Consider the following 8836-nt stretch of genomic DNA (forward strand, 5'->3'; position numbering starts at 1 on the left):
AAGAAAAGAAAAGAAAAGAAAAGAAAAGAAAAGAAAAGAAAAGAAAAAAGAAAAGAAAAAAGAAAAAAAACAAGACTGAGTAAAGCTTCTGTAATTCAACTAAACAAATGTTTATGGAATGCCTACAATACATTCTTGGCTTTCACTGATGCTATTGAGGTTTTTGAGCTGAATCCTGGTAAATATTGTTCTTTTAGCTTTTTAAAATCCTTCATATGTAGGTTATAACATAATTTTAGCTTATGCATGCACAAAATGGGTGAAGAAGCCAGATCTCTTATTTATGTGCAATTCCTATTGAACAATGACAGCCCTACTTAGAAACTGTGCTGAATCAAACTTAGGACAAATATTGATGGCAAAGTTATAGGGTATTGAGAAATTTTTACAATATATAAGTTGTAGATGTAGCCTTGTATGTACTTTCTCTGACCTTCAGAGAATCTCAGACTGCTTCAAATTGCTGGGGATAAATTATGTTCTTTGTGTACAACTAGCCAGACGGAGAAGGCAGCAGAGGATATCCATTCTTATTCCAGCACAGCAACACGATTAAAAACTCTTTAATGTGGAGATTTCAAAGATTTCTAAAGATTAGAGGGTTGGAGTCTTTCATTACTGAGCGATACAGTGAGAGATGCTAAAAGGAACCCTGCACCCTGTGTTCTGGCAGTTAACTGGTTTGGATAGATATTTGTCATTTAAGAATAAGAATAAAGAGAACATGTGATCTATTTAAATAGCTCAGATTAAAAAGAAGAAAATAATATTAAATTTAATCAAGTACAATCTTAGGGAAAATAATACTAAAATTTAATTTAAATAATTCAAGCATATTATTTGAAATAGGTTAATAACTAAACTGGGTAGTCTTTTCCCTAAAGAAGCCCATGGAAGAAAACCTCTCATATTTTGAAGGAAAAATATTTGGGTCAGTTCTAACGTATCTTGACTGCAAATTCCTCTCCTGTAAAATGATAAGGTTGGACTTAGATTGCTACTTAGATTTAGCTCTAAAATTCTAGAGATTTTATGATCATCAGTAAGAGAGACTTTACAAAATAACACCAAGTAAATTATTCCAAGGACAACAAAGAAGCAGATCAAATAGACCACATCAAAACTAAGATTGTCCAAATTTCAGGTAGAAGGCTTTTGAACAGAATGTCAAAACCCGATTCTAATCATTAACTTAGGGAAACTCACTGTAAACAATTTAGATTCCAGATAAACTCTACCTAATTTTGACTTACTGTGAAAATGCCATCTTCCCATTTGGAATAGCATTTATTTGTTTAGCTATTTTCCACTGAATGTTTACTTGAGGATTTCCTTTCTATTTGTCATTTGAATAATGATTATTATTATGTCCTCTAAATGCTTTCCAATATACTCAGATATGTAGTAAAGTGAAACAACGCCTCAAGATAGGTAACCTCAGTTAGCATGCAAGGAATGAGTTGAAGAGTGCTTATGGTAATAAATCCTGAAAATTTACTTCCTCAACATTTCTTTGATATAGGAATATATATTCAATTAAACCCTACTTCAAATGATAAATCTCTTGAACCACTTATAAGGCAGCTGTAAAAATATCATTGGTTGAGTAAATGTTTCTCATTCATTTCTTATTCTTATTTCTTTAATATCTAATAAAAAATATATAGGTTTGTGGGTTAGAGTATTTGCTTTAAATTAATTGATTTGGGTTCCTGTCTTGGTGATGCCATTTATTAACTGTAAGATCTTGAATGAAATATTTAACCTAACTAATGTGTCTAATCTATAAAGTGCAGAAAATAAATTTCGAAATATTCTGAGATTTAGAGGAGAAAAAGCTATGGAAAATAATGCCACAGTAAACACAGGGGTGCAGACATCTTTTCGAATTAGCGTTTTCATATTCTTTGGATAAATACCCAGTAGTGGAATTACTGGATCATTTGTAGTTCTGTTTTTAATTTTTCAAGAAACCTCCATACTGTTTTCCATACTGGCTGTACCTATTTACATTCCCACCAACAATGCATGAGGGTTCCCTTTTCTCCACATCCTTGCCAACACTTGTTATTTCTTGTCTCTTTGATACTAGCCATCCTGACTGGTGTGTGGTGATATCTCATCATGGTTTTGATTTGCATTTCTCTGATGATAGTGATGTCAAGCATCTTCTCATGTGTCTATTGGTCATCTGTATGTCTTCTCTAGAAAAATATCTACTCAGGTCCTCTGTCCATTTTTTAATCAATAGTTTGTTTGTTTGTTTTGGTGTTGAATTGTATAAGTTCTTTATCTAGTTTGGATGTTAACTCCTTGCCAGATATATCATTTGCAAATATCTTCTCCCATTCAGAAGATTGCATTTTCATTTTATTGATGGTTTCCTTCACTGTGCAAAAGCTTTTTATTTTGATGTAGTTCCAATAGTTTATTTTTGCTTGTGTTTTCTTTCCCTTAGGAACCATATCTAGAAGAACATTGCTTTGGCCAATATCAAAGAAATGACTGTCTGTTTTCTCTTTTAGGATATATTTAAGGTTTTATGTCTCACATTTAGGATTTTAATCCATTTTTAGTTTATTTTTGTATATGGTGTTATAAAGTGGTCCAGTTTTCCCAATACCATTTATTGAAGAGACTGTCTTTTCCCCATTGTATTATTGCCTATTTTGTCATAGATTAATTCACCATATAATTGTGGGTTTATTTCTGGGTTTTCTATTCTGTTCTATTGATCTATCTGTGTATTTTTTGCCAATACCACATTATTTTGATTACTATAGCTTTGTAAATCTGCAATTGTGATACCCCCAGCTTTGTTCTTCTTTCTCAAGATTGCTTTGGCTATTCAGGGTCTCTTGTGGTTTCCTACAAACTTTAGCATTATTTGTTCTACTTCTGTGAAAAATGCTTTTGGTGTTTTGATAGGGATTGCATTGAATCTGTAGATTGCTTCAAGTAGTATGGACATTTTAACAATATTCTTCTAATCCATGAGCATGGAATACCTATTTATTTGTGTCTTTAATTTCTTTCATCAGTGTTTTATAGTTTTCAGAGTACAGGTCTTCTATCTCCTTGGTAAATTTATTTCTAAGTATTTTATTCTTTTAGGTGCAATAATAAATGGAACTATTTTCTTAATCTCTCTTTCTGCTACCTTGTTATTAGTATATAGAAATGCTACCAATTTCTTGGTATTAGTTTTTGTATCCTGCAACTTTACTGAATTCATTTGTTGCTTCTAGTAGTTTTTTGGTGGAGTCTTAGGGTTTTTATGTATAATATCATATCATATACAAATACTGACAGTTTAACTTCTTCTATACCAATATAGATGCCTCTCCTTCCTCCCTTTCTTTTCATTCTTTCTTTTTTTTCTTTCTTTCTTCCTTCCTTCCTTCCTTCCTTTCTTTCTTTCTTTCTTTCTTTCTTTCTTTCTTTCTTTCTTTCTTTCTTTCTTTCTTTCTTTCTTTCTTTCTTCCTTCCTTCCTTCCTTCCTTCCTTCCTTCCTTCTTTCTTTCTTTCTTTCTTTCTTCTTCCTTTTGTCTGATTTCTGTGGCTAGGACTCCTACTAAACTGTGCTGAATAAAAGTCTTATTCCTGATCTTATTCCTGGTCTTATTCCTGATCTTAGAGGAAAAGCTCTCAGTTTTTCACCACTGACTATGATACTAGCTGTGTGTTTTTCATATATGGCCTTTATTATTTTTTTTTAAAGATTTTATTTATTTATTTATTTGAGAGAGAGAGAGTGAGAGAGCACAAGAGGGGGGAGTGGGAGAGGGAGGGGCAGACTCCCCGCTGAGCAGGGAGCCCGATGCGGGACTCGATCCTGGGACTCCAGGATCATGACCTGAGCCGAAGGCAGTCGCTTAACCAACTGAGCCATCCAGGCGCCCCGTGGCCTTTATTATGTTGAGGCATGTTCCCTCTAACCCACTTTGTTGAGAGGTTTGTGTGTTCATTTTTATTCATCTAGAAAGCACTTTCCTATTTCTTTTTTGATTTCTTCTTTGACTCATTGATTAATTTATTGATTTCCATATATTTGTATACTTCTCAAAAACTGTTACTGGTTTCTGATAATGTCTGTTATTGATTTTTTTAAATATTTTATTTATTTATTTTGAGAGCAAGAGTAGGTGAGCAGGGGGAGGAGCAGATGAAGAGGGAGAGAATCTTAAGGAGACTTCACGCTGAGCACAGAGCCTGACACAGGCTCGATCTCACAACCATGAGATCACGACCTGAGCTGAAATCAAGAGTCAGTCACTCAACTGACTGAGGCACACAGGCACCCCTGTCTGTTACTGATTTTTAACTTTATTTCACTTTAGTCTGAGGATAATATGCTTTATATGACTTCAATTCTTTTATTTTTACCAAGGCTTATTTTATGGCCTAGTATATGGTCTATTTTGGAGAATATTCATGTGTAATTAGGGAAGAATGTATATATTCCTTTTGGAGGAGTGTACTATAAATGTTATCTAATTACTTTATACTGTTGTTCAAGTCTTCTATTTTCTTTTTGGTCTTCTGCCCACTTGTTCTATGCATTATGGAAGGCAGAGTGTTAAGTCTTCAACTTTTATTATTGAATTGTATATTTCTCCCTTCCTATTCTGTCAGTTTTTTGTTTCTATTCTTTGATTTCTGTCTTTAAGTTAGATATTTTTTAAAAATATACTAGAAAATTTTCTTGTTCTTTTTTATTATATTTCAAAAACTATTTTCTTAGTAATTGCTTTGGGCATTAAAATTAACAACTTTTTTTTTTTTTAATTTTGCTAGTTCAAACCTAGTTTAAACCACAGTAATGGTTTTTTAATTTCAGTTATTTTTAACTCCATAATTTCTATTTGTTTAAGATAATTTCCATCTTTGTATTAATATTCTCTATTTGACAAAATATCTTTCTAATTTTTCTTTAATTCTTAGATATGGTTTTCTTTAATCCTTTGAACATACTTAGAATTGCTAATTTAAAACCTTTGACTAATAAGACCAATATCTGGGCTTCATTAGAAACAGTTTCCATCCACTATTATTTATTTTTTTTTACTTTTATAGGCCATATTTTTCTATTTCTTTGCGTTTCATATGCTTTTGTTGAAAATTGGGTTTTAAATAATATAATATTTATATTGTAAATATATTACAACTCTGTTGTAATTTTTATTAGTCAATTTCCTGGTTTATGTCTCTAAATTCTGCATTCTTTGTCATGTATGGCTTCTGAAATCGACTCAATTAGCCTAGTAGTCAGCTAATTATTGGACAGATATTGCATTAATTGTCTTGAACTAATAAGTTTCCCAGCCTTTGCTTGAGGATTCTGTTTGTTTTACGGGTAGGTCTACAGTGCTTTAGCAGATTAGTCCACATTTCTGCCTTAAATTTCACAACTTGCTTGTACAGAAGCCTCAAGGTCAGTCAGAGGTGAAAGATTAAGGCCTTCTCTGATCTTTTCTGGAAATACATATATACAAATGGTGCCCTTTTGGGGTAATTTTATTATATATATATTTTATCTATTGTTAAATTCCATAATATTATATAATTACTATTTCCCCATCTATCATATTTCCCATTATGGCTTTGCTCCCACCCATTGCTTTGTGCTATTATTGACAAATATATTACATATATAATAATATATATTACATATATCACAATACTGTATATGATACTATTTTATACAGTGGCTATTTAAATCAGGTAAGATAAAAAGCAGAAAATATGCAATAATAGTATCCATTATAGTTACATAATTACCTTTATTTAGCTTATTTTTCTCTTGATTAACATTTTATTGTCTTGAAGAAAACTTTTCTATAGTTTATACGTAATTCATCTACTATTAAAGAATAAGACAAAATTTTCCCAATCACCTGAGTTTCTCCGTCAGTGGGCACATTGTTCCAGGTGATATGGCATCTAGATTAGTTGTTTCCCCACTAAATATGACTCTACTTAATTAAGTGGAATATAAATCATTCTTTCACCACATCTTAGCCTAATAATCATTTTTTAATACCCCATGTCACTGAGAGCATATATTCCTACCAAAATAATTATGAGATTATACCTGAATCACTTAGACTTCTTCATAATTAGAAGCAAACAAAAGATTGAATATCAAACAAGAATCTCAATAGAAGGAATATGGGGTTGTCTCTATAGTTGACTGCCTTTAGATGAACCACTACTAACTATCCTTAATTTCTGTTTGCACATAATTACTGAATTCTCAAGTGTGATTGCCCTACCCTGCTAGGTCACAAGCCACTGAACTACCTGAGTATTCCACAATTCAAAGCCAAACTCCAGAATTATATGAAGAATGTGGAGATGAAATGAATGTGGAGTTACTAAAATGGTACCTTCATGGAAAGAAAATATAAGACACCTCAGATTCCATCCCTCAATGATAGATTAGGCAAATCCAATAGCTTTCTAGTCACTTTGATTGTTAAAGAAGCCCCAAATCAACTCTAAACACATCTCTTCCCTTACCCTGCCTCAGACTTGACCCTTGGCTGGGGCTCTACACTAGGGAAGGAGACATGCTCTACAGATCATTCCTTTTTTTATCTTACTTCCCTCCTTCCTATTTATATATATATATATATATATTTTTTTTTTTTTTTTTTTTTTTTCTAGGTAAGGGAATGGGTGGGACATACACAAAGGCACATAAGCTTTATTCTTGACTGGGAAGCAATTGCAATTCGCTATCAGCTATGCTGCTGCCCTCTGGCTAACACTGACTCATCATTGATTCTTCTAGGTAGCAGTCCTTAGGACTCATGGGTGAAATTTTTATATTTTGTTTTGTTTTGCTTTCATTTTGGTTTTGGTTTTGGTTTGTTTTCTCCAAGGAGGCAGGGTACTGTGTGTTATGCCTACTGCGGAGTTCACTGATGTGTGTTACACTCTGTTAGCAAGCTTCAGCCTGACTTTTTTTACTTCCTGCCAATACAGTTGCTTCTATAAAATCACTACTGCTGAGATACGCTTGGTTGGCCAAGAACCCTTTTACTTGAGATATCAGCAAATGTTTCAAGCCTAGGTGCATTCTGCAGTGTCCACTAGATCCACATGGATACACACATGGCTAATGTCATGCCAAAAAAGTGGGAGGGAGGCTGTTTCTCTGCTGCCCCCTTTCTCTCGATCCATTGCTCATCTGCTAAGCTTTTCGGAATGGCAGATCAGTACAACTGTGCTGTGAGAGAGACAGAACAACTTTCCACATGTGTATTTGACATTTGAAACTGTGGTATCATTTGTTCATTTGCTTTATATTGTGCTGTCAAATGTTCTGTGTATAATAGGAATATCAGGCCTTAAAGTTCATATGTGTGGTAAATACTTCCCAATTTTATAGATTCCTTTTTTTTTTTAAGATTTTTATGTATTTATGTATGTATGTATGTATGTATGTATTTATTTATTTATTTGAGAGAGAGAGAGCATGCACTCTCAAGCGGGGTGGGGGGGTGGTCAGCAGGAGAGGAGCAGAGGGGGAGGGAGAGGGACAAGCAAACTGGCAGCTGAGCCCAGAGCCCCATGCAGGGCAAAAATAATGGTTAGATGCCATGAACATGGAAATGCCTTAACTATATGCATGTTGTCAGGCCTGGGGGCCTCTTCTGACCTTGTCAAGGGGAGTGCTAACCTTCTCTCCTTTCATATAACATTCCTTTATTTATTTATTTTTTACCATATTATGGTAAGCCTTCTAGTCACTTATTGTTAAAGTTTAAATTTTTATGTAATAAAATTTATCATATTTTTATGATTCTGAATTTTGTATTATACCTTGAAATTCTTTTCTATGTGATTATAATTTCATTTTTAGACTCATATAAACTATGTATGTAGATATTTTATTCATTTGAAATTTATTTTATTCTTTTTTTTTTAAAGATTTTATTTATTTATTTATTTATTAGAGAGTGAGCAAGAGAGAAACAGCATGAGAGGGGAGAGGGTCAGAGGGAGAAGCAGGCTCCCCACTGAGCCGGGAGCCCAATGTGGGACTCGATCCCAGGACGCTGGGATCATGACCTGAGCTGAGGGCAGTCACTTAACCAACTGAGCCACCCAGGTGCCCTGAAATTTATTTTATTCTAAAGAGAATGGTGGAGATCCATTTTTTTAAGTAGCTATCTAATTTTTCCAAATGTAGTTCACTTAATACTTCGTATTATCTCCACTGATTATATTAATTACTTTAATATATATTAAATATCATTTGGTTTTGGGGATTGAACTTCGAAATAAATCATTGTTAAGATGTCATTTCCTAGATATTGTGTTCTTTACTAAGCTTTTGTAATTGTTTAAATTCTGTCTTTAAAATAGTCAATCTAAATATATGAAATATCTTTCTAATTATTTGTCTTTTTAAAATTTTTTTATTGTTATGTTAATCACCAACATTACATCATTAGTTTTTGATGTAGTGTTCCATGATTCATTCTTTGTGTATAACACCCAGTGCTCCATGCACAACGTGCCCTCTTTATTACCCATCACGAGGCCCACCTCCCTTCTAGAACACTCAGTTTGTTTTTCAGAGTCCATTGTCTCTCATGGTTCATCTCCCCCTCCAATTCCCCCTACTTCATTCCTCACCCCCTCCTATCTTGTTTTTTTGCTTTAACATATATTGTATTATTTGTTTCAGAGGTAAGGACCTGTGATTGAACAGTCTTGCACAACTCACAGTGCTCACCATAGCACATACCATCCCCAGTGTCTATTACCCAGCCACCCCCCACTCCAGCAACCCTCAGTTTATTTCCTGAGATTAAGAATTCCT

The 8836-nt window shown here is 33.5% G+C and overlaps 1 non-coding gene across 1 annotated transcript; it reads right to left on the reverse strand.

Moving 5' to 3' along the window:
* Positions 1-7586: 7586 nt before the first annotated feature.
* Positions 7587-7709, reverse strand: LOC118004809. The gene has a single exon (XR_004677699.1). It is a non-coding gene; the product is annotated as a U6atac minor spliceosomal RNA (small nuclear RNA).
* Positions 7710-8836: the final 1127 nt, after the last annotated feature.

This window comes from Mirounga leonina, unplaced genomic scaffold (assembly GCF_011800145.1).
Source record: "Mirounga leonina isolate KUSES-001 unplaced genomic scaffold, KU_Mleo_1.0 Mir_93, whole genome shotgun sequence".
NCBI classification, from domain to species: Eukaryota; Metazoa; Chordata; class Mammalia; order Carnivora; family Phocidae; genus Mirounga; species Mirounga leonina.